This window comes from Equus caballus, chromosome 24 (assembly GCF_041296265.1).
Source record: "Equus caballus isolate H_3958 breed thoroughbred chromosome 24, TB-T2T, whole genome shotgun sequence".
NCBI lineage: Eukaryota > Metazoa > Chordata > Mammalia > Perissodactyla > Equidae > Equus > Equus caballus.
In genome coordinates this window covers 24,902,736-24,927,209 of record NC_091707.1, presented here as the reverse complement: position 1 = coordinate 24,927,209, position 24,474 = coordinate 24,902,736, and the positions used below count along the sequence as shown (strand labels likewise).

General features: G+C 44.5%; 1 long non-coding RNA gene across 1 annotated transcript in view; it reads right to left on the bottom strand.

Annotated features, from left to right (window-relative positions):
- Nucleotides 1-577: 577 nt before the first annotated feature.
- The window catches only part of LOC106782545 (uncharacterized), a 107,615-nt gene continuing 83,718 nt past the window's right edge, over nucleotides 578-24,474 (bottom strand). The window contains exons 3-6 of the long non-coding RNA XR_011432038.1: nucleotides 10,053-10,178; nucleotides 3,188-3,467; nucleotides 1,832-2,163; nucleotides 578-1,013 (exon numbers count right to left, since the gene is read on the bottom strand). This is a non-coding gene — a long non-coding RNA (uncharacterized lncRNA). The remainder of the gene's footprint in view (nucleotides 1,014-1,831; nucleotides 2,164-3,187; nucleotides 3,468-10,052; nucleotides 10,179-24,474) is intronic.

Genomic DNA, 24,474 nt, shown 5'->3' with positions numbered 1-24,474 from the left:
GGAAGAGCAGGGCTACAGAGGAGCCTGGAGCGGATGGCATCAAGATTATCAGTGGAGTCAGCCCGGGAAAGGAGTACCAAAGAGATGAGCTTTAAGTTGAGAAAAGTTGAGGGAGTTCAAGCCATTATTTTCATAAAAGGTTGGAAGGCTTGGGTGACTGCTGAGAGCAAAGGAGGTGAAGGGACAGGGAAACAGGGCAGAGAACAGATATTGAGAGCTCTCCGTGTGCCAGGCACCATGCCGAAATCCTACCGCATTACCTCATTCAGTGATTAAACATGCTTTTGAAGGACAAATGTTGTCAAATGGGATAAGAAGCAGAACAGGCCTGTTCTGCCCAATTTCAGCCATCTAGTCACCTTGCTCCTCTGGTACCATTACTAATTAATGACCCTTTAAAGTTTGGCCTGCAATTTGTTTTAAGCTAAATGCTCATTTCTAGCTGAATAGGGAAAGATTTCAGTTATGATAATATTTCCTTAGTTTAGTTTAAAGGGAAAAGCCATAGAAGAACATTTATGAAAGAGAAAAAGCCTATTATGGAGAACACTCCATTAGTGAGGGCAGAGAGAGACGGTTTTCAAAAAGATAGCTGTTTAATGGTCCAAGTTAATGACAATCAATAAATATTTAGGGAGTAGAATTAACCTGCATATTTTTAAGTTCTTCTTTTAAATGTAACTTTAGATTACAAATCCATCAAAGGCTAGGACTGTGCCAACTCTTTCTATGATGCCTGGGCAGTTGTGTGGGCTCAGTGAATATTGACTGAGAATTGAACCATCCTGTGTTGCCAGAGCGTCGCTATTATCCATGTCACGTGGTACAGTCAAGCAGGCCAGCAAGCTAGATAGCTTCCAACTTTCCAGATGCAAATAGATGGCCAACTTGTGACACTGGCTGTCCTTTTCTCTTGGAAACTCTTTCCAAAATTGGGATCAATAAATTCAGAAGTAGCTGCCATGATTTCCTTCACTGACATCCCAGTGAACCACATTAGGAAGTGGGTATAGCTGCAAAGAAAGGCAGGAAACTTGACTAACCTGCTGGAATGAGTGTTGGGGTAGCCCAGAGGCATGATACTTCAGCTACCAGAAATCCAGCGGGAGTGGAGGTGGAGATGAGGTTGCAGAAGGCTTGGAAAGGCTGGGATAAACTCAGGGTAGCACCCCTACTTGGCTCTCCACAGCTTGAACACTGAACCACTATAAATTGTTTCCAAAGTTGCTCTGGGACCCCTTGTCATAGGCTGCTGAGCCCTGCCTTAAAAAGCTACCATATTCTATCTCTATCCTGTTCATTATTTATGTTTAGCCTACTTACAAAAAACAGATTTCAGAAGATCAGGCCCCCTCTCTTAAACGCAGAACAGCATGCAACTTTTACGTTCTGTGGAGACTGAATCTTAATCTACGTCACTCACCACTGTGAGTTGCCTGGCACATCAGTAGTTGGTGCTCACTAGATAGTTACTGAATATTTGAACTTTGCTCATATCATTCTGCTTTCTCGTGTTTCTACATATTTTTATTTGTTTAAAAACTTCCCTGTAAAGTCTTTTTAAAAGTCTACTAAGTTTTTTCGTAATTCTTTACGTTGAATAGTCAGGAAAGATTTTCAATGCTACAAGGAAGAGTCACTATGTAGACACACAGACGTCTTCCTGATCCTCCTCTGGGCTTCTTTTGCCTATAGTACTGGAAGTGTTCTAACACAGGTGTACTGAGGGAATATTAATCTGCAACTCCAGGGCTTTCTGTCATCTGTTTCCTAAATAAATAGCTTTCAAGTGAAATTGTTGTGGATGGAAGACCTTCAAGGGTTGTATCACCTGACATTTAGTTAATGCATTTCTTAAGGGAAGTCTCCATTTCTCTGCTTGAGTCTTGTTCTTCTCTATTACATCCTGGGCAGGTCGATATAAGACAAACATTTTCATTTCTTCTGCATTCTAAAAGGTCAAAATGATAACAAAATCAGAAATAGAACCCACATCTTTGGCTTTATTGCAGATCTCATCCTACTTAACTTTTATCCCTTGGCGCCTTGTTCTGTTGGCTGGGCTTAGAGACAACTATCTTGAAATAAGCAGCTCTCAGCTTCTTCCTTTGCAGCTCACCTTCTTAATTCATGTCATACCAGCTTGGTAGGGTGACTCCTAAACTATAACAACAAGAATAGTAAACTTAATTTTATATAGGATCCTTCATACAGCGCCATTACAAAACGCTTTGCCAATTTAAGAGTTGTAGAATTACAAAGCAGCGCTATCGAATTAAATAAGTAACAGCTGATACTAATAATTAGCTTAATTTATGGTCTAGCAGAACTGTCACAACTGAGGCAGCTCTCCCTCCGCCTCTCATCTCCCTCTCTTTTCTTCCTCATCCCTCCTCCTTTGGCAATGGCAACCAAGTGAAGTGCTGAGATTGTCACATTAGTCATCAGAAAGTCAAGTCACTTCTTCCTTTACTCGGTAGCTTTACGACCTTGTTATATCAAGAATTTTCAACCTTTTTGGAATTGCTCCACCCCTTCATGGTTTGATTTCTCAACTGCTTCTCCTAATGGCAGGCACCTGGTGGGAGAGGCACGGTAGGCTAGTTTGAAATCTCTTGAGAATTCACAACAATCCCAGAAAGGCTCTTGCTTTTTGCAAAATCAGAGTTGACAATTACTGCTCTGCAAGGTAACCTTGTAAAGAGGGTTCTCCTCTCCACTTAAGCCAGGGGACTAAAAACTCAAACACATCAGCAAGGTCACGCTGGGGCCACGTGGCAGAAATTGGGAATGACTCTGTTTTTCCAGTGTCTGTGCATGGCAGCTTTCCACAGATACTCTAACCTCACTGGTAATTGGAAAAAATTCAAGAATGTTCTTACATAAACCTCATCTAAAAACCCATGCAGTTTAGGCTTAACGCAGAATGTCCATTTTATCACATTTATTAATCACTTATCTCCCTATCTACTGACCCCTCGCCTCTAAATTCTGAAGAAGAAATATGGGCTTTCTCTACCATCAAAATAACGTAACCTGGGGACCAAACTCTGCAGAGCTGCTCTTTGTGTAAGACATGTTCTTGGGGCCAGAGGATATTAGGACTTGGAGGCTTTTTATATTGTCTGCTGCAGCATGTGGGGAAATTGTCAGTGTCTTCTATGCTCTGATAAAATTGCCAACTTACCTGAATGAAAGCTGTTTCAGTAACACTCCATGCTGGGGAGGGGTTTCTGGGCAGGGCAGCACTGACATTTTATGCACCTTTTATTATTCCATAAAAGTGATTAACTGGGGCCTGGCCCGGTGGCGCAGTGGTTAAGTTCCCACATTCCACTTCAGCGGCCTGGGGTTCGCTGGTTTGGATCCTGGGTGTGGACATGGCACCACTTGGCAAGCCATGCTGTTGTAGGTGTTCCACATATAAAGTAGAGGAAGATGGGCACGGATGTTAGCTCAGGGCTAGTCTTCCTCAAAAAAAAAAAAAAAAAAACGTGATTAACTGGCAATTTATTACTAGGTTAAGACATCAAAACAATTAAAATGAACATAAAAATCTAACATTGCCAGACTCTTTGGACTCCCTGAGAGTAACTGACATGACATGTCCATCTTTCTCCCCCCCATGCGAACTCTTCATAGGAACTCACCTGTCTCTCTAATACCTCCTGACCTAGAGGTGACTGATGGGCCCAGGTCTGAGTCCCATCAAGCATGCGGTTGTTTTTTGCAGGGGAAGAGATCTGTCAGTTTTCCTGAAGATGAGCTTGTCTACTATGAAAGAAAATCAGTGCTCTTTAACTGTGGACTAAACCAAGACAGATGTCCAGTTCTTGCCTCTTCCCACCATGTAGTCTTCCTGATTTTGTTTGGTTGATACTACCACCAAAACAGGAGCCTTCCTGGGGCCCACCTGGTGGCGCAGCAGTTAAGTGTGCACGTTCTGCTTTGGCGGCCCGGGATTCACCTGTTCGGATCCCGTGTGCAGACCTACGCACGACTTATCAAGCAATGCTGTGGCAGGCCTCCCACAGATAAAGTAGAGGAAGGTGGGCACAGATGTTAGCTCAGGGCCAGTCTTCCTCAACAAAAAGAAGAGGATTGGCGGCAGATGTTAGCTCAGGGATAATCTTCCTCAAAAATAAAGAAAAAAAATAAACAGAAGCCTTCCTGATGACTGTCCTCCGAGTCTTACTGCCCTGCAATATCTGCTAGAGAAGTAATTCATTGTGGAAAACCATATTTGACAAAGGAATAGGAAATTTCCTTCTGCAGAAAGTTCTTTGGTTTTACCCTTTGCTTTCCCAGATTGCATACAGGCATTTTAGATTCTTCAATTTAAAGAGGGTCTAAATCCCTCTCTAAGAGTGAGAGTCTGCCAAACAGGATTTTAAATACCAGTGGTGCCACTTACTTGCTACAAGGCTCTCAGAGCCTGTTTCATCCTCTGTTAAATGGGGCCAAGTCTAGTGAGAGCCGTTGGTACTCCTGCCTCGTTCTTGCTATTCATGTTCATTCCTTGACGGTGTGATTATTGGCCTGAATTTTACTGCCTATAATATTTGCCACATGTAGCAACTAGTTTAATTAGGACAATATGAGTTGGTAGAAAATAATTTTTTGGAAGTGATCAGACTGCTTCTGAAATTTCCTGGGCTCCTTTCAGAGGGTGTGTCCAAGAAACTAGGCAAAGACCAGGGTACTCAGGCCTCACTGAGCCTTGGGACCCCTCACCTTGCTTAACAAATGACCCTGGGCTTTTATTTATTACTGACTGAAGGGCCTTTGTGAACCAATTACCATGAGCAAACAGCACTTATTGTAAAGCAATAAACAACAATAAAACTTGCCCTTATCTAAATTCATTGCTCTAAGCCACAGAGCTGCAGGGAATGGTTAGGTTGAAAACCCACAGTTGGTTAAGACTGAAAATTTATAGGCACTCTAGTCCAGCTCTCCTTGGGGAGCCAACAGTGCGAAGTACCGAGTCTGGAAGGCCAGAGAATGCATGTCAGGGTCACCTTTGGTCTTTCACTGGGTGCAGAGGAGAAGAGAGAAGAAAAAGTCCTGGGTTTATCCAAACACCTTTTCCCCCAGGACATTTGGGTATGTAACACCTTAGAGACAATTTCTCCTCCAGGTATATTGACCAATAAAATAAATGGAAAATCACTGTTGTCTAGTTAAACATGGCAGATTGAAGACTCTCATTTATCCCTATTCTCACAAAACAAATTAAGCAAAGGAATTTTTAAATGATGTAAAGCCTCAAAGACTAAAAGAACACTAGACAAAGACACAGCAAAAGAGAAATAAACAATATTCACAGAAAGCTAAAAGTTAAACCTAGCAGGGAAGTGAATTAATTAGAGTCTCAGAATCCCAGAAAGACTCAGACGCTGGGGGAAGCGGTACCTCCAAAGTGGGGAGGGTTCAGGAAAAGGGCACCAGACACAGTGTGAAGGTGGGTAGACGGTAGCACTGAAGACAGTCTGCACACTGCTTCCTTCCCACATTTGGCTTGTGGCACATTAGCAGCTAGGCTTATAGCCCCAAAAGGCAAACTGAGAAAACTGACAGGACCAAGAAAAATTGGGGTCCCGCTAGTTGACTAAGATCCCTCCTGTGGTGGCCAGATTTAGCAAATAAAAATACAGGATCCCCAGATAAGTTTGAATTTCAGATAAATGATAAATAATTTCTTAGTAGAAATATGTCTCGTGCGATATTTAGGACATACTTATATTTCTTAAATTATTGTTCATCTGAAATTCAAATTGAACTGGACATCAGGTATTTTATCTGGCATCTCTATTCCCCACCCCAAATTCCAGTTGGCTTCTTCGTGACCCATTCTTATAGAGGAAGAAGGCTAAGAACCCTCAAATGTGTGAGAAAGTCCTCTGACAGGAAAGACAGAGGCCAAAACCAACCAACAGTACAAAGGAACTCAGAAGAAACGGAAACAGTGAAGGAAGCAGAAGAGAACCAGACCAACTAGAAGGAGTGTCATCAGAGAGAGAAGAGAAACATTGCTTCCGTGAAACGAGCACAGCATTCTATTAAAAAAGAAAAGAAGGAAGGAAAGGAGAGAGGGGAAGAAGGAAGAAAGTTCAGAAAATGAGAGAACTCTTGGAAATTGAAAATATGATCACTGAAATCAAAATTTTACTGTAAGAGTTGGAAGATAAATAGAAGACTCCTGGCACATTATCCTTATTCTTGTTCTTTTGTTATTGTGCCAACTTGTGAAAACATCTTCACAAACCAGGCCACATCCCCATATTTGGGGTCCAGTCTTTCCTCTTCTCCTGCCCATTCACCTAACTTATAAGCCTGCACTGTCCAACAAGGCCACTAGCCACATGTTCCTATTAAGCACCTGAATGTAGTTAGCCCATTTAAAAATATGCTGTAGGTGTAAAATACACATTGGATTTCAAAAGCGTAGTATGAAAGAAACATAAACTATCTCCTGAATAATTTTTATATTGCTTACATGTTAAAATAATAGTATTTTGGACATATTAGGTTAAACATATTATATTATTAAAATTAATTTTACCTGTTTCTTTTTACTTTTTTAAGTGTGGCTATGAGAAAATTTTAAATTACATATGTGGCTCACATTATATTTCCACTGCAGGGCACAGCTCCAAGGATAGTCCAGTCTTTTCCAAATCAGTTTGCAAGTTTTTGCTATGCAGAATTGAGAAAGGAAGAGAAAGGAACTGCAGAGATGGGAGGAACGAGAAGGGCAGAATGAAGAGCGGGGATGAACACAGGGCCTGGGTACTGGGGACAATTTCAGGGATTTGGTGGGTAAAAGTCTCTGTCAGCTGTAGATTAAGGAAGAGAGAAAAGGGAATTTAAGAAGTGTCCTTTGGGTTATGAATCAGATTCCCTTCAGTGTTTTTAGAAATTCACATCTCTAAAGATTGAAATGCAGGTTTAATTTCTTCTTGGCTCCTGGATTACCTTCTTTAATTAGGATTCTGGGAAATGGAGACTCCTGAGGGCCTCAGGATTTATTCGCTTTACTTTATTATTCTAAATATTCATTGAATTAGTCCACAAAGCTCTTTAGGACTTTTCTTTCCATCCCTTTACCCCATTATTTTGACCCTTCCAGCTGGGCGCCAGGGTAACAAAATGAGGGTAGGTTGCTCAGTGCTGGAAGTTCCCCTGTAGATTCCACCCCCCCCCACCCCCCCACCCCCCCTACTATCTCCTGCCCAATTAGAATCACACTGTGTTCCTGAGGGATTGACCCGTAATGGTGGTCATGTACTACTGGAGGTCTCCTCCCACTGAGGCTTTCTTGCCCACTTGGCTCTTTCTTAAAGATGAAGAAGCTTTTGCTTCATGAGATGCCACTTTCCTACCATCCTCATGTGTAAATTATTCAGGCCTTCCCTTTACACTTCCTCTGAGGCAAATGGTCCTGGATACACACTGCTTCCTCCCATGAGGAAATCTACCTTCTGAAATGTGGGAACAAGTCTTCAGGATGAAGGCAGAAGGGACAGACAGCAGCCAAAGCCAACCCCTCTGACCAACTCCAAGAATGCCCCACTTCCTCAAGCTCTGGAGAAGTCTAGAGAAGCTGCAATCCTCAGGGATTAAATAAATTGCTCAAGGGCACACGGCCTTCCCGTCCTTCCATTGCCCCTTCCTTAGCTCTTCCTGTCCCCTTACCTTTTCTGGCTCTCTCCAACACGTGTCTCTTCCTCTACCCTCCCTTCCCCTTACAGAAAGAGCCTGTATCCTCTTTAGAACCATAGTGTGTATGCAGGGCCAATTTCTTCTCCTTGAGGGTATTGCATTTTAAGCCTTTTAACTGGCTGTGGAAAGAAAAACTGGTTAAGAAGAATTTCAATCTCCAGGATGTGGTTGGAAAGTCCAGAGTATTTTGAGAGATGGGAGCCCTTTCTCAGGGCTCTGAAAACAACACTTTAGTAAAATGCTTACTTTAATTGGATAAAATAGGTCTAGGGAGGAAGACAATTTCTCTACCCTCTAGGTCCTTCTGGATGGTGTAAGAGTTATTCTTTTTTAATTTAATTTAATTTTTAAAAAAATTTTTCCTCTCCAAAGCCCCAGTACATGGTTGTATATTTTGTTTGTCAGTTCTCATTTTTTTTGGTGAGGAAGATCGGCTCTGAGCTAACATCAATTGCCAACCTTCCTCTTTTTGCTGAGGAAGATTGTCCCTGAGCTAACATCTGTGCCCATCTTCTCCTATTTTTTGTGTGTGGGATCCCACCACAGCATGGCTTGATAAGCAGTGTGTAGGTCTATGCCTGGGATCTAAACTTGTGAACCCTGGGCCGCCAAAGGAGAGCCCACGAACTTAACTACTACACCACTGAGTTGGCCCCTCTTCTGGTTCTTCTATGTAAGCTGCTGCCACAGCATGGCTACCAACAGATGAATGGTATGGTTTTGTGCCTAGGAACTGAACCCAGGCCACTGAAGTGGAGCCTGCCAAACTTTAACCACCAGGCCATCAGGACTGACTCATAGTCTAAGAATTAAATTAACATGAGATGGAATAACAGGAGAAAACCAAAGTTTAATAACATGTATACATGCGAGAGGCCCAGGAAAACTGAGTAAATCACCAGAATAGCCAAAGCTGCCACCTTAAATACCATCTTCAGCTAAAGACAAAGGAGGACGTTGTGGGTAGTGGTTTGGGTCTTCAAAGGGGTGGAAGGCAATTTACATGGAGATGGAAAAGCGAACATTTGATAAACAAATGTTCGCTGGGCCATCTATAGACAATGTGACCCAAGAGACACATTTTACATCACATTACAGTTATCTTACGGTATTAGCTCCTTCCTGGAACAGGCCTTCTATCTTAAATTCTTTTAGGCAGTCAGGGGGAAGGTCAAAGTTTCTTTCAGTCTTTTGTTCTTAAAAATAATCAAGGCAAAAAGACACATTTGGGGGTGACCAATTCGGATCCCCCACATAGGCCTCTTAGGGAGTCTATTCTGAGGGATCCTTTGACTCATTTGCCACCACTGACCAAAGCAATGCTTTGAAAAGGAGCACAGAGCTGTGGCGGGGTGGATGCTGAGTACTCCTCATTCTGGTGGGCTGTTGTGTATATCCTAGCAGTAACCTACAAAAATGTCATTGTGCTCAAAGCATAAGACTTTCTAAGGATTTCTTTGCAAAATAACACAGAAGCCATCAGAGAAAAAGCTTGTGTAACAGCTTTCCAGTGCACAATCTTGCCAAGGCTGGGTCACTCAAGTGTCACCTCTAATGTCACCTCCTCAGAGATGCCTTTCCTGACTACTCAATCTGTGGTAGCAACTCCCCAGCCCCATTCGCTCTGCATAACACTACAGTGTGTCACTCTCTTCATTTTTACTGCTACCTTAAATTTTCTTGTTCACTAATTAATGGTCTTCCCCATGAGAACATAAACTCCCTCAGGGTAGGAATATCGTCTGTCTTGGGCTGTCTCTCCAATGCTTGGCATGTACTAAGTGATCCATGACTATTTGTTGAGCGACTGCCTGAATAAATGAGAGAGAATGAGCAGGGGAAGAATTTATCAAGCCTTGAGAGGAGAATCCTGCCCCTCTTTGCTCTTTAGGGGCCAGGGTAGCTGTGAACGCTCAGACAGTGATCAGAAATTGCAGAACATTTAACAAGGCCGCAAGCAGTTGAAGGCCTAGCAGGTGGGCCGCCCAGTATATCTAAAAGAGGAGGGCAGTGTGCTTTAACTGGAAACGATACTCCCCAGTATTTTCTTCCAAGCTGAGTGTGGCCCAAAAGGGTAGAATACCCTGGAAAGGTTCTTTCCAAAGGGATTAGAACAGAGTGAAGGAGAAGAGATTAATGTGAAGCTGATCACTCTGAACTTCAAAATGTATATACTGTACCTGGGAACACAGCCAGAGTGCAAGGGGCGGGTGTGGACTGCGAACCCTCAGGTACGAATCCTGGCTCATAGGGAAGTCATGTGGCCCAGGAACAATGTGACATTGTAGAAAATGAAATTAATGGGATCAGTAACGATGCAGACGTACCTAGATTTCAAGGAGGATTTGAGCCTCTTAGGAGGGTCATCCCAGATCCCTTTTCATCAAGATTTCAGACAGAAATGTATGTGGTCCTGTAGCACTCCACTGGGAAGGGCATAAACCTAGGTGAACCTGTGTGGAACAAATAGACAAGGCAGGTCAGTGGGGCTTCCCTCCCTTCAAGTGAATACCTGGAAGTGCCCAGTGGGGTGGGGGCGGAATGCACTGCCAGCGGGGCTCTGCTCCATTGAGGGAAGAGAATGCTGAGAAGGATGAGCGTGCCTTGAACTGACACGAGCTCTTTACTTCTCAAAACCGTTTCAGGTCTGTTGTCTCATTTTACTCCCATTTCAAACCTGTGAGGCTGGGAGGGCAGTTGCTGTTTTCAGGTCCATTTATAAACATGCAGACTTAGCACAGTAAGCGTGTGGCTTGTCTAGAGACAACTTGCATAAAACAGTAGGAGAACCAGTGCTCTCTCCACCAGGTTTCTAAAAATGTAGGCCCCCTGCTTCAGACTCATCTGAGGAGCGTGTTTAACAACCGGCCCCAGAAACCCTTAATCAGAGTATCTCTGGGGCGAGGTCCAGAAATCTGCACTTTTTGTTATTAATTCCAGGTGATTCCTATGCATGCTATGATTTCGCCTGGCACACAATCCTTAACTCTAAAACAATTTAGAATCCATTGATCCATTAGTTCAATTTTGACCTCGTGAGCTCATCTGCTCCTGCACTTTTTTTCTCCCTTTTTTCCCTTTGAACTGGAAACACAGGGAGTTCCTTAGAAGAGAGGGTTGTGTGGCTGTAAAGAAAGGAGTGAAGAAACGTTGATGGGGCTATTTGAAGCTCTGGTGAGGAGCACTTGTTAAAACAATCATAATTAACTTGCAGATTGTAAAACATGGCAGAGCCTGGGAATCTGCTCTTCAGTGGTTAAAGCAACACGTAACCCAACTAGCTGATCATGTGTTCCAGGACTCAAAAGAATTGACAAAGAGCTGTAGAGTCATCACCACGGGCAGAACCAAAGCTCCACTGGCAGGCTGGAAGGCTGTTGAAACAAGATATGCTGCAACAAGTTCTGGAGCAAAATAAAGCAAGCATTTTCAAACAGCCATTGGAAGCTGACAAAGTGGGCATGGGGGAGGATCTACCACAACATCCAAAGCAATTTAAGGGAATACCCGGGGCCAATGGAGAATGGATTCTTGGGAAGAGGGGAGCGGAATTTATAATCTTTTTTTTTTTTTTTTTTGCTGAAGAAGATTCACCCTGAGCTAACATCCATGCCAATCTTCCTCTGTTTTGTATGTGGGTTGCCACCACTGACGAGTGGTGTAGGTCTGTGCCCAGGAACTGAACCTGGGCCGCCAAAGCAGAGCACACGGAGCTTAACCACTAGACCACAGGGCTGGCCCTTATAATCTATTTTTAATGTAAACTATTGTGAGTTTGTACAGTGAGTCACCAAGAATAGTGCCTTTACTTCTCTAGTAATCTTTTACATTTATAGAGCTCTTTATGGCTTAAAAGCTTCCACGTTATTGCTTTCATGTGATTCTACAGCACCTTAAAATTACAAAGCACTTTCACCATACTTCATTATTTACAATCTTTATCACTGCTCTGCAATATTTATCATGCCCATTTTGCAAGTGAGAAAATTTAGGTTCATAAAATTAAGGGATCTGCTGAAGATTACCCAACTCATTTGTGGAGAAGCTGGAACTCAGCTTCAGGGCTTTCCCATTTCCACATCTGCCTCTCTATTATGGATTTCTGCAAATAAAGAGGATATAGCTCAGGCAGTCATTGCAGTGAGGCCTATGACCCAAGCTCCCATTGACGGAGGAGGCAGTAAAGCTGAGGCCTTGCCCCAGGTCACACGGTTATCACCAGAGCTGAGATACTGACTCCCCATCTCTGATCATCCAGTGCAGAGTTCATTCTACTTTGCCCTGCTTCCTCTCGTAGTTTGTAAGCAGCTAGATATAAATCTCACATGTTAATTTGGAAACTTGGAATAAGAACTTTTAATAAGCTAGCCCCCTAAAGTATGGGAGCCTAACAGATTAAAAATTCATTAAATTGATTTAAAAGGGCATCTCTGGCCTTTTACATTTAGTGGCTTTAAAAGCTTGGAGATTTTGGCTTCTCACACCTTGATATTATAATCAATGTACTTGCCACAGTAAGCAGTGTAGAATATTTACTTTGAATAATGTCCAGATTTCTCTTGTTGGTGTAGATGGCTATAAGCTCCAGATAATGGCGAGATGGAAGGAGTAGTTTTATGTTAGACTTTGATAAAATGCAGACAATGATAGAAAGGAAAATTGAATTTAAAACATGATTTCTAAAATTACCAGTTACTAGAGGCTACATGAGGGCTAGCCCCAGGACGAAAGGCAAAAATGAGTGCACCTAGAAGGGATATGAACAGGTTTTTGTACATCTGTGTTTATGGTAGCATTATCACAACAGCCAAAACATGTAAGCAACCCAAGTGTTCATCCACAGATGAATGGACAAGCAAAATGTGTTATGTATATACAATGGAATAACATGCAGCCTTTAAAAGGAAGGAAATTTTAACACATGCTACAACATGGATGAAACTTAAAGATGTTACTGCCTGCAGACATAGGTTCCCTACCCACCATACAAGAGGTGCCAAATAAAAACTAGAACACCAGGCTTATGGCAAGGAAAGGGTTTTGATTTCAGATGACATCAGCCAGGAGATGAGAGTCCTCAAATTCATCTCGTCTCTTCTTGTCTCCCCAAAAGATGGGAGGTGAGGGGTTTTAAAGGTTGCAAGGAATGTTTCTACTTGGGAGGGGTGGGGGGCAGAGAGTTTGTGGCCTCACTGGTCAGAGCTTTCCCACCAGCCTGCCTTCCGCCTTGGGAGGAAGCTCATAGGGAGGAGGATGATAAGGGAATTTGCAAGTGGGTGACCTTGGCTGTTTGTCCCCATGGTGGATAGTGGTTTCTAGAGCCGGGAAGCCAGAGAGTAAGCAGGGAATGAGTGCTTTGGTTTTAACCCCATATATGCTGGGTTTACTGTGGGGGAACCGATATTGGGGCTGGTATCAAAGACATTAAGCTAAGTGAAATAAGCCAGTCACAAAAACACAAATATTGTATGATTCCTCTTATATAAGGTTCTTAGAGAAGTGAAATTCATAGACAGAAAGTAGAATGGTGGTTGCTAGGGGGGAGGGGATAATGGGAAGTTAGGGTTTAACAGGTGCAGAGTTTCAAAAAACTGAGTGTGCCTTGCTTTTTGGTTTCCTCCCTCAGACCGATGGGCAGTAGGGTTATATGTCCTTGGGACAACCCAGGAGTCCAGTTCAGGCTCCAGATTATTTTCAAACTTTTCACTGAAAACAGCACTGCAAAGAAACAATAAGACAAATCCAGAAAGCGGGACATTCTATAAGACAGGTGGCCTGGCCTCTTCGAAAGTCAGTGCCCCTAAAAAAGAAAAGATGGGGAGGTTACTCTAGATTTAAAGAGACATAACCAAGCACGATGCACACATGAACTATGATTGGTTTCTTGTTGGGAAAAACAACCTAAAAGACATTTGGGGAACAACAGAAAATGTGTGAATATTGACTCACTGTTAGATAATATTTAAAAGTCACTGTCAGTTGTTTTAGATGTATTAATGGTATCGTAGTTACGCAGGAGAATCTCCTTATTGGAGGAGCTGCACACCGGAGTATTTAAGGCTGAAGTGTCATGACGCTTGCAACTTCCTTTCAAATGATTGAGGGGAAATATATACACACACAATAGCAAAGAAACTGCACAAATAACAGCAGAAAATGGCAAAGTCATAGACAAAGCATCATTGAATCTAAATGGTGTGTACAAAGGTGTTCGTTGTATTACTTTTTCAACATTTTTGTAAACTTAATGTTTATTATAAAATGTTTAAAATTGAGTACTCATAGATCGGTAAATATTAAATCTCCAGTTGATGCCTTCCGTGATCAAAACCACCATCACCACCAGTTACTGTGTTCATGGTGTACCAGGCACTTTGCAAAATCTTTACACACACTATTTCATTTAATTCTCAAACACTCTACAAAGAGGGTACTTTCATCAGTCTCACTTTCACAGATGAGTGCGCTGAGGTACAGAAATTCAGTAACTTCTCCAAGATTCTCAGCTAGCGAGTAGAGTCAGGATTCAGTCTGGCTGCAGGCTGGCTTCGCTCTTCAGAACTTCTGGAAGCACTGGAGACAGTTTCGGACATTGAGGCAAGGCTGTGATGAGAGGTGTTGGGACCAGAAAGCCTTTCAGATCCCCTCAAAGCATGGCCGTGAAGGGGATGTTTCAGCCACCCAGGGGCAGGGTCCACTTAGGCTGCAGAGGCCACACGTAAAAGTTTCTGTTACCAGGGTTCTTTGGTGATGCTGCCCATCCCCAGGAAAGGCGGAGCGTTTACAGCCATTATCTCATCATAGCCCCAGGCAAGCTGGGAGCAAGTGTAAATAATTGTTTTTAGTTGCAGCCACAGAGGGTTGCCTGAGGCTCCTGGCTCCGGGATGCACCTGGCTTTAGACAGCAACAACAATAACTACAACAGTTAACATTTACATAACACTCACCGTGTGCCAGGAACTCTTCTAAGAGCTTTAAATACACCGAGGAATCCCCAAACACCCCTCTGGAGTGGGTCTGTTATCCCCATTTTAGGCACAGGAAAACCAAGGCACAGAACGTGAGTTAAGTGCCCAGGTCACACTGATAGCAAGTGAAGGAACCTGATTCCCAGCCAGAGGGGACCGGAGAGCTGCCCAGTGGTTCTTGGCAGTCCTGGGGGGAACTTGGTCTCAGTGCTTGCCCGTGACAGGGTGAGTTTAACGAAGTCACCTCCACCCCTCACCCCAGGGGTACTCAAAGAGGCTGCTGCCCTCAGTGCCTCTGCCAGATACATGAACCTGTGTTCTGATTTCCTCCTTGTTCTAAACTCGGTCTTGTGGGTCTTTGTTTCCTACAAAACAGCAGTAACTCCCCGGGGTTTGATATCCGAGCTAATCATCCCACCTGGCTACCTGCCTAGGCTGTGGTGGCTCAGCCCTAACAAACCACAGGAAATTTGCAAGCTTGTCTTCAACAGAAAGAGGAGGCTTCCAGGTCAGCGGCACCTGAGACAGCCAACCAGAAAGCCAGCACTGGACCTGATTGTAAAGTGGGGCAGAACCAGGCCTGCCCACGGTCCCCACCCGTATTCTCCCACCTGCCACTGTGGCAGTGTCAGATGAACCCTGTACTCTAAGGTGCGGCAATACTTTGTCACCTCTCCCAAGGGGTGACAACATCTTGGATCCCTTAGAGACAGCAATATCCCACCCAAAGGAGTGACTCTCCAGTGACAGAATTTCAGGCATGATAATAGAATGAGGTTTATTTTCCTTCCTGCTATAGGAAAAAAAATTTTCTCTTCACTGGCCACCAAGCCCCACAAATCAGCTAAGGCTTTGTGTTCAGTGGCTCCTGGTTTTGTCTTGTGGGGGTGCCCGGGAGGTCATGGGGGGAGCCCTTAGCTAATGGCTTCTCTACAATTCAGGGATCAGGCACAAGAAGGAATTAAGCTAAAGGTGCCCCAGAGGATGGGGTGGGGATGGGTGGAGAGAAGGTGGGTCTTCCTGGATCAGGGAGAGCATCGAATCCTACAATCAGGGAGGACAATAAAGGGGAGGCACCCTTAAATGGTGGAGAGCTGTGCCTCTTCTGTTCAGGGCACAGCCCTAGAGGTTGTAGGGCCCTGGGAAGCAGCTGGGGCCTGGCAGCTGGGCCTCCAGAATGTAGAAAGGTCTTAGTGGCAGCAATCTGGTGAGACGAGGAGGATACTCTAAGCTGTTTATGTGTCTATTGACAAATAGAAATGGCAAGCAATAGGATATATTGGAGAATATGAGGAAGCCATTTGGTGTAAACCTAATTCGGCCTGACCTTGTCTTTCCAAAAGGGCCTGACCGTGGCCGTTGAGCATGCATTGTATATCTGCTTTAGACATTCCCTATGGCAAAGGCCCTTGAGATAAAGGTGCAACTTCCCTCTCCCTCCCAACGTTGGCATTTCCTAAAGGATTAAGCACCTTTCCTTGGGCTAGGAGCTGATTGCTGCCCTCACCTGTGACCACCCAGCTCGAGACAACAGACTTGCTTCCTGCTGCATCCGCCGAGATAGCAGACCCACTACCTGCTGTGTCCATCAAACACTGTGCTGACAGAGCAGTCTCATGACTATTGTGGGAGGGACATTTCAATCGTGTGAAACATCCCGTTTGGGGATATATAACCACTCTGTATACCTCACTTCTTTGGTGCCCTTTCTTCCTTCGGGAAGAAACGCCACAGGCCATGGTCCTCAGATTTTAGCTCAGAATAAACTCTCCCAAATTTTCATTTATAGATTGGTTATGGATTATTTTCGTCAACACTATATACATGGAAATGAGCAAAGATTAATTATCTCTAGCAAAGAATGGGGGATGATGCCCCAGATTATGGAAGATCTAAAGTTTCCTCAAAGCTCCTTCCATCATCCTCCCACCCCAAACTTGGCACATAACTAACACTTCAGGGACAATCTCCAATTCTATGACCTTGAAAACATGGACAAGGGCCCCCTATGCAGAACCTGCAAGCAAAGTAGACATGGCTGGAAAACTTTTAGTCCAATAGCTGCATCTCACAACAAGTGAAGCAATATTAATAATGGTGGCTATTTTATTGACTATCTCAGACCCCTGTCCCATTTTTCTGTTACCAAGTAGGCCCCTGGATTCTAGTACTGCCCAGTGGAGGGGAAGAGGGAATTTCAATAATAATTAATATCAAACATCCCAGCAGCCAGGCTAAGGTGGGGCTCAGAACTTGATTTCAGTTGATTTGGAAAAAACAAAGAGATGTGCATTTCCTTCCTCCTTGATGAAGTGCAGCAAATTCATACCTGTTATTTAGGCCTCAGTGGGAGGGGAGTGGTGGGGGAGGGGAGTGGTTAGACCCACCCTCAAATCACCAGGCAGCTGGAGAAGCTGCCAGGCTCTGCCCTCCTCCATTTGCCTTTAGTTGGCAAAAAAGGCAAATTCGCCCCATCCTCCTGAGCCAGAGTTTGCAATGCAGAGTCTGCAAGAATGTTTGCTTGGAGAGCCGCAGTTTTTTATCTCAGCAGGTGTAACTCCATCACATGATTGTCTTGGATCTGCTTTGCTCTGCGCTTGCCCAAGCTTGCCAATTCAGACAAGACCGCTGAGAAATAAATAGTCCTTTTCTGTGTCGTCCCAGAAAGCACTGGGCATCCCTTTACATAGAATATAATGAGCATTTCCTCACTTCCTGAGTTAGAGAGGGCCTCTCTCCCTGCCCTGAGGCCTATAAGCTCAACTTCCTCTTTGCAGGCAACTCACTGGCCTCTTCTGGGAAACCAGCCTGATCCTGTGGCCTCCTCTTGCCCCCTCCTAAGCTTTATAGGTCACCAGACCAATCAAAGAAAGAAGAGTTCAAGGAGAGGCAGAAGGCCCACCCCAGGGCCTCTGTAGGGACACAGCCACAAGAGCCCTGCTGCCTTGGAAACTTCCAGTACAACCTGGCTATCTCTAGCCCCAAGGGTTATTTCCATTGCAATTTAAGGTTACCTTAAGCAGGTAACTTTCACTTTCTAGAACTGGTGACAAGGAAACCAACAGAAGGGGCCTGCCAGCCCAAGTACCTAAGGTTCAGCCAGTCAGCCCAGGAGGAGGGAAGGTGGCTCCTTGTCAATGGTGGCTGCCTGCCCATCCATACCTAAAAGGCTTTTGGGGTCCTGTGAAGCCAGGTCAGGGGCTAACCTTCCTCTTTCGGGCCACAGATGTTCGCTCTGGATGTTTGTTCAGGACTAAGCTGGCTAGGGAGCCTCTGGGATTCTCAGCAGCCCTGGTTGGGACCAAGAGAAATTAGATACTGTGGTTGAATTCCAGGGACTCCTTGGGAGTGGGGTCAGACTCCATGGGGACCTAATTTTCACCTGCTCCAAGTTCTCTTCAAAGTGTTTTTAATTTAACAAGCTCTTGTATGAACATCGTCACAGCAAAACAAGTTTTAAAACTCTGAACACTCTTTCTAACCAATTGTTCTCATTCGTCTTTCCTCCATGCTGTCCTTGGCCCTGTCCTTGTCCGCATGCAAACATACTTTGCGCAGAGTTGTTTTCTTAATATAGGTAACTGTTCTCACTTTTCCAACAAGATAACTGCTACTGCTCAGCCTTTCATTTTGTAGCTCAATGGTTCTGAAGGCTGGCTATGCGTCATTTGGAGTGCTTGTTCAAAGTTCAGATTTCTGGGCCCCTTCTTGAGTAGACTTGATTCTGTAAGTCCAGGGGAGGGGCATAGGATTCTGCTCCCCTGCCCCATACAAGACCATAATGTTAATGAGAATATTTCTTGTAAGCAGGCTACAGGGTAATAGAAACAAGATGATAGAGAAAGAAATCACTTAACTGTCTTCTTCAGTGCTTGTGAAGATACACACAGCCTCTCTAGGCCCCTAGCTGTCTCTGATGATGTTGGATTTTCTCCATTTGCCCCTCATGTCCCACTTGCCACCCTTCTCCACCTGCTCTTTCCCCAGAGGCTGAGCCACAGGGACTGCATCAGTGGGCTCTCTTTGCCCTCCAGCCTCTGGGAGGGTTGGCCAATGAGGTTGGCATAGTTATTTCTCTGGTTCCCTCCTGCCAGGTGGCCCTTGGCCCTTGCCATCAGCCTTCCTTCTAGGGTCCCTTAACTGGTTCCACTCCCCGGCCCTTTCAGGCCTAGTGGCGGTAGTGGCTCCTACACTTACCAGCCAAGAGCAGAGCATCATCTCTTTTTCTTTGTTTAAGCCCAGCCCATGCTTTGCAAATAGTGCTTTTATTACCTTGTTCTCAAATGACTCAATAGAAGGCTATTTTTTGCCAGGACCCTGACTGATGTAACCTTTAGAACATTTTGCTTTTATTACTAAGTTAATATGGGGGCATTTTTAACTTAATTTTGCCCTTTCCTGAGCATCTGCAAGTGGGATTTTATTTTCCTATAGTAAAAAATTTCCCTTAGTAAATCTAATGTATCTTTTTAAAAATTTAAAATATATAAAATAATTTTTGGCTTGTTTTAAAAGGGAGATCCTTACTATAGTTGCTTTCAAGAGATAATTTTGTGTAAATATGAAAAAAATTCTGGTAAATTCTGTGTTTTGAACAAATACTGCCTGGTGGTTCTGATGTCTGTTGGTTTAAGAAGTATGGGGTAAGTGGGCTCTTTGAGCTCCTTACAAGGCAGCCTCTTAACACATCAGCATCTCCTCCAAAGTGCCAGGATGTCCCTCCTTTAGGGCCCATAGCAATGAGTTTGAGATAAAACAATTTTATGTAAAAGAACAATCTGATATCTGGATTTTGGAGAGACTGTCCTTAATGTCTGCTTTCGAAGTCCACGAAGGCTGTGCACGCAAATTTTTTTTTTTTTTTTTTTTTTTTTTTTGTCTTGTACTCAAAGCTTTTCCTAGAACACACATAGAAATATTCCCTATTTTTAAAATGGCTGATTTGTCCCTCAAGCTCAGCAACAGCTCCTTGTGAAGCTCTTAATCCTTGCACGTCTGGAATGAGAATATCCCACAGTGCTTTGGCAGATGGAGCCATGCCCAACAGAAGCCTTATCCTGGCTCTGCATCTTCTTTCCCAGCACAAGCACCTGACTCAAGCTCAGAAGGTGGAGAAGGTACTGGAACGTCCTTTTGCCCTAGTCCACCAATCCCAACTTCAGTCCCACCCCTTATTCTTCCCTCTGATCTAAACGGATCGTTTCCCAAATTTGATCCCTTTAAAGATATTCAATAGGAGGTTGATTACGAACATGGCATGCTCATTATTGTTCTGAGCTGCTCATCAGAAGCTGTTGCTAAGGACTGCTCAGGACTACACTCTGTTCCTGTCCACTCCCACGCCCTAGAAGGGTCTCACATGAATTAGGCCAGGACAAGTTCCAGCAGATAGGAACTATAGGAAAATCTGGAACAGAAGCAAAAAGTGACCTCAGCAATCCAGTCTCCTTTACCTTGCCGTGTGCCCTGCTTTCCTCAACAACTTCAGAGTGGCCACTTCTTGACAGCTTCCCTTAGCCTTGTCTTTGATTTTCCGACACTTGTCTGCATGAACTTACATCATCTCTGCTTGAGGCTCCAATTGCTGGTTGTCAGGCTGCTCTGGCTTCTGTCCTCGAAGCTTCCCCAGTGAGCTCCGAGCAGTGAGCTGCTCCCTTGCCAACTCAAGCCTGTCCTAACCCTTTTTCTGATGAGAGGCAGGTCCCACCTGACTGTCAGCTTCATCTGACACAGAATAATGAACAACCAGAGCCATTTACATCCCAGTGAGCAGTAGTAGTCATCATGAAAAGCTTTGAGCCAGGTGATGATATAATCAGCGATTTGTTTAGGAAATATATATTTTTAAAAATTGGCGGGGCCGGCCTGGTGGCACAGCGGTTAAGTTCACACATTCTGCTTCTTGGCAGCCCGGGGCTCACCGGTTTGGATCCCAGGTGTGGACATGGCACTGCTTGGCAAAAGCCATGCTGTGGTTGGTGTCCCACATATAAAGTAGAGGAAGATGGGCATGGATGTTAGCTCAGGGCCAGTCTTCCTCAGCAAAAAGAGGAGGATTGGCAGTAGCTAGCTCAGGGCTAATCTTCCTCAAAAAAAATAAATAAATAAAAAATAAAAACTGGCTATAGTGAAATACAGACTTACCCCCAGGGTCTGCAAGAGGCCCAGGGCATGAGTACAAATTGAGGCCCACATGTCACATATCTAAAAGCTATAAATCAAAGTAACAAATTATTAAATAAAACATATTCCTTCCCCTTACACTGATAAATAAACCTTCATAGCAACATGGAAGGTCAGGTTCAAAAATAGAATTCCTGAATTTCTCCGAGTTCCATGATGGGACATGGTAGAATGAGGGAAAGCAGGCCCCTGGCCCACCCCTACTTCTCTTCTCAGCTCACTCAGCTCAGGCTCTGTCCTACACGACGAAGGGGACTTGAGTACATTTACATGGACATGTCCAAGCTCCACACACAATCCCACTCCCACCTCGCCATACCCCTCTCTAACAAACAACTACCCCTTGGGCACTTTTCAGGTCCAGGAATAAGTACTTTAATGGTGTGGTCTGTAAAGATGGATGGACCTGGAGAAAAGGCTGGCCCGGGCCCAGAAAATAGGCTGTACAAAGGTAACAGGGGCTTTGGATGGGAATGGCCCATTGATGTACCCCATGGAGAGGTACGGCCAAGGTGGGCCAGAGCGGGGACCCTCTGAAGAAGGGGACCCAACACAGAGGGCATAGTTGCAAAATAAAGTAGCTTGGATGAAGGATACAACCAACAGTGAGGAAATCACTAAAAGGGTCATGAAGGCCTCAGGTAAGATGGTGGCCCAGGAAAGGAGAGGATGGGAGAGAGAGATATCCAGGAAGCAGAATGTGAGCAGACATATAGAGAGGCAGAGACCAGTGCCTCAGCGGACTCTGCCTGGATTCTTGGGAGCCTACTAGGTCGTGGGTTCAGCCCCAGCTGAGACCCACTCTCACTTCTGCATTGGGCTCTGTAGACACCTTATAATGTAACCCTCTCTTTGCCTAAGCTAGTTACTGTGACTTGGAAACAAAAGTCTCAACTAAAATACTACTTAGTTGTGCGCAAAGGAAACCAAAGTTTGCCCAGAAGGAGAGAAGGTGGAGAAAGAAAAGGGCGAAAGACAGAGGCTTGGGAAAGTCATACACTTAGGATGTAGAAAAAAGGAAAAAGAGCCAGAGAATGAGTTGTCAAAGAAGCAGGGCGAGAGCTAGCTCACTAGGGTGAGCATTTAAAAAAGAGGGGCTTGTCAGTTGGAAGATGAGGCCTGAGAAAAGGTCACTGGACTTGGTGACTTCAAGGTCACTGGTGACCTTCAAGAAAGCACAACTAGAAACAAATGTTGGCAGATGGACACACCCCTCTGTTCTGGGGAAGTTGACCGAGCTTCAGCTGTTCACACGTGGCTGAGGTCTTTCTCTTTTTCCTCGTATTGGGTATTGGCAGTGGGTATGATGCCCCTGCCTATTTCCACACTCCTTCCACTGGGCATGCTGGTGAACCCTGGCACCCTCGGGGCCAAGGTTGGTTTGAAATGCGTCAGAGAACAGGGAGTAAGGTGCCAAGATCCCAGATGGGACTCCTTAAGAACAGAACCTTTGGAAAAAACCAAGCAAACAAACAAGCAAAGAACCACCAGGTTCTTGGGGATCTCCAGTCTTCATGTAAAACTCTTGGAATTCCCTCTTCCTCTTGTTCTGTGTTGCCTTGGCATAGTTAAGGACAAATCCCAGCCCAGGGACCAGCCTCCTCTTCTCCGGCTGCTGACCAAGCAAACCAACTTTCCATCTTCCCTATCTTGTCTCAAGAGGTGTGTGTGTGTGTGTGTTTTGGGGTGGGAGGAAGGAGGATCCCCTACAGAATCTTTCTCCCAAGTCTTAACAATTCAGGGGTAACAACAAACAAGTAAAAATAACTTTTTATTTAAGGAAGTACTTCAATGGCTTCCTGTTAATACAGCTGATGACGGGAGAACCCGGGCTGTGCAGCCTGCAGAGATCTCCAGGGAGGCAGATTGCTTATAGCTGGAGGAAACAAACAGGCAGGGCAGCCTGTGCCCAACTTGTCCAGTGTGACTATTGCTCAGAGACAGTCACAGAAGAGAGAATTTTGGATATGTGAGGAATGGCCTTCAAGATAGACCAAGCATTCAGATTGGCTTCCTCTCCTTAGAGTTCCCTCCCTAGCCTACCCTGACCCCATCCCACTCCACCCCCACCTCACCCCTCAACCACAGTTTCCAACCTGAGCCATCTCCAGGCTGGCTGACTCCCACCACACCTCCTGCAAGCGGTGAAGGGAGGGCCGAGTCCAATGCCCAGTCCTTCCTCCAAAGATTACGAAAAGAGAACATCGTCAGCAACTCTCCCATCCTGACTCAGCAGTGTGCGCTGTCAGCACCTCCGAATAGTGTGCTCCTCAGAGAAATAAAAAATAACCACTCTTTGGAGAAATGAAAGAGACCTGACCTTTTCCCATTGATTCCCCCCCCCTTTTTTTGATTCAAATATCTGCAGCCCCTGGGTGTTCAGATCCCTTCTTAATTTTCTCTGTGGGGCCATTCCTTAAGGTCTTTCTCCCTTCTCAGGAGACAGAAATTTCTTAGTGCAAGGGCTGTTTGCTTTTCTGCTCCGAGGAACTTGAGGGGGTTTACCAAACAACACAACATTTTCACATATTTCACTCAATTGTCTTAATTGCCTTGTGGAACAAGTATTGTTGTTATCTCCATCTCACAAGAGAGAAACAGATGTTCTGAAAGGTCCAGTGACTCACCCAAGGGTGCTGAGATCATAAGTCATGGAGCCTAGCACTGAGCTTCTGCCTCGACTCTGAAGTCTGTGCCAGGCTAACAACCAAAGGCTGCGGGGCTGGTGCGGGGCGGGAAGCGGGTATGGGATGCAGAATCCCAAAGCTTTGTCTTTCCCTCCTTTTGGGAAGCCCAGACACTAGGAGTAGAAAAACACATACTTCAAAGAGAAAAGGAAAGAGAATATACTGACCCTTAGAGCAATGGCTTTAAACTCTTTTGATCATCACCCATAATAAAGAACATTTTATATCTTGACCCAGGACATCACATAAATCTATCCATCCATCTCTCTCTCTCTCTCTCTCTCAGCCAAAAGCTTTACCTAGAGTAATACGCTCTGATATATTTTGTTCTACTCTACTATATTCTTTTTTTCCTTTTAATGATGGTTTCGACCCACAAAATTGATTTCATTACCCGCGAACAGATCTTGACCCGCAGTTTGAAAAATGCTGCCTTAGAGCATAGATTTGGCATTTAGAGACAAGCTATCATACTACTCTCATATAAAGAGGCAACTGAGGCAGTGTGTAACACATAATGTGTGTTCAGGAAATACTTGTCAAACTTCTGGACTTTTAAGGAACCAATAATCCACAAGTTAAACAATTTGTTCTGGAAACTCTCCAGTTTGCTTTATGTGGAAAAGATAATCCTAATTCCAATTCTCAACAAACAAACCATTCACAAATACAAAACCATAAGTTGATCTCTGCTGTGAATCTAGACTTGAAACTCAAAATACTGGCAAATGGATTTCATTTAACAAGCATGAGTTCAATGTCTGTGCTGTACTGTGCACTGTCCTAGGGGCTGGAGATGCAGAAACAAGCCAAACCTAGTGCCTGCTGTCAAGGAGCTGGGCTGTGGTGGGAGACAGAGAAGGGAAGCCGGAGTTACCATGCAGCGGGATGAGGGTGGCACAGGCTGCCA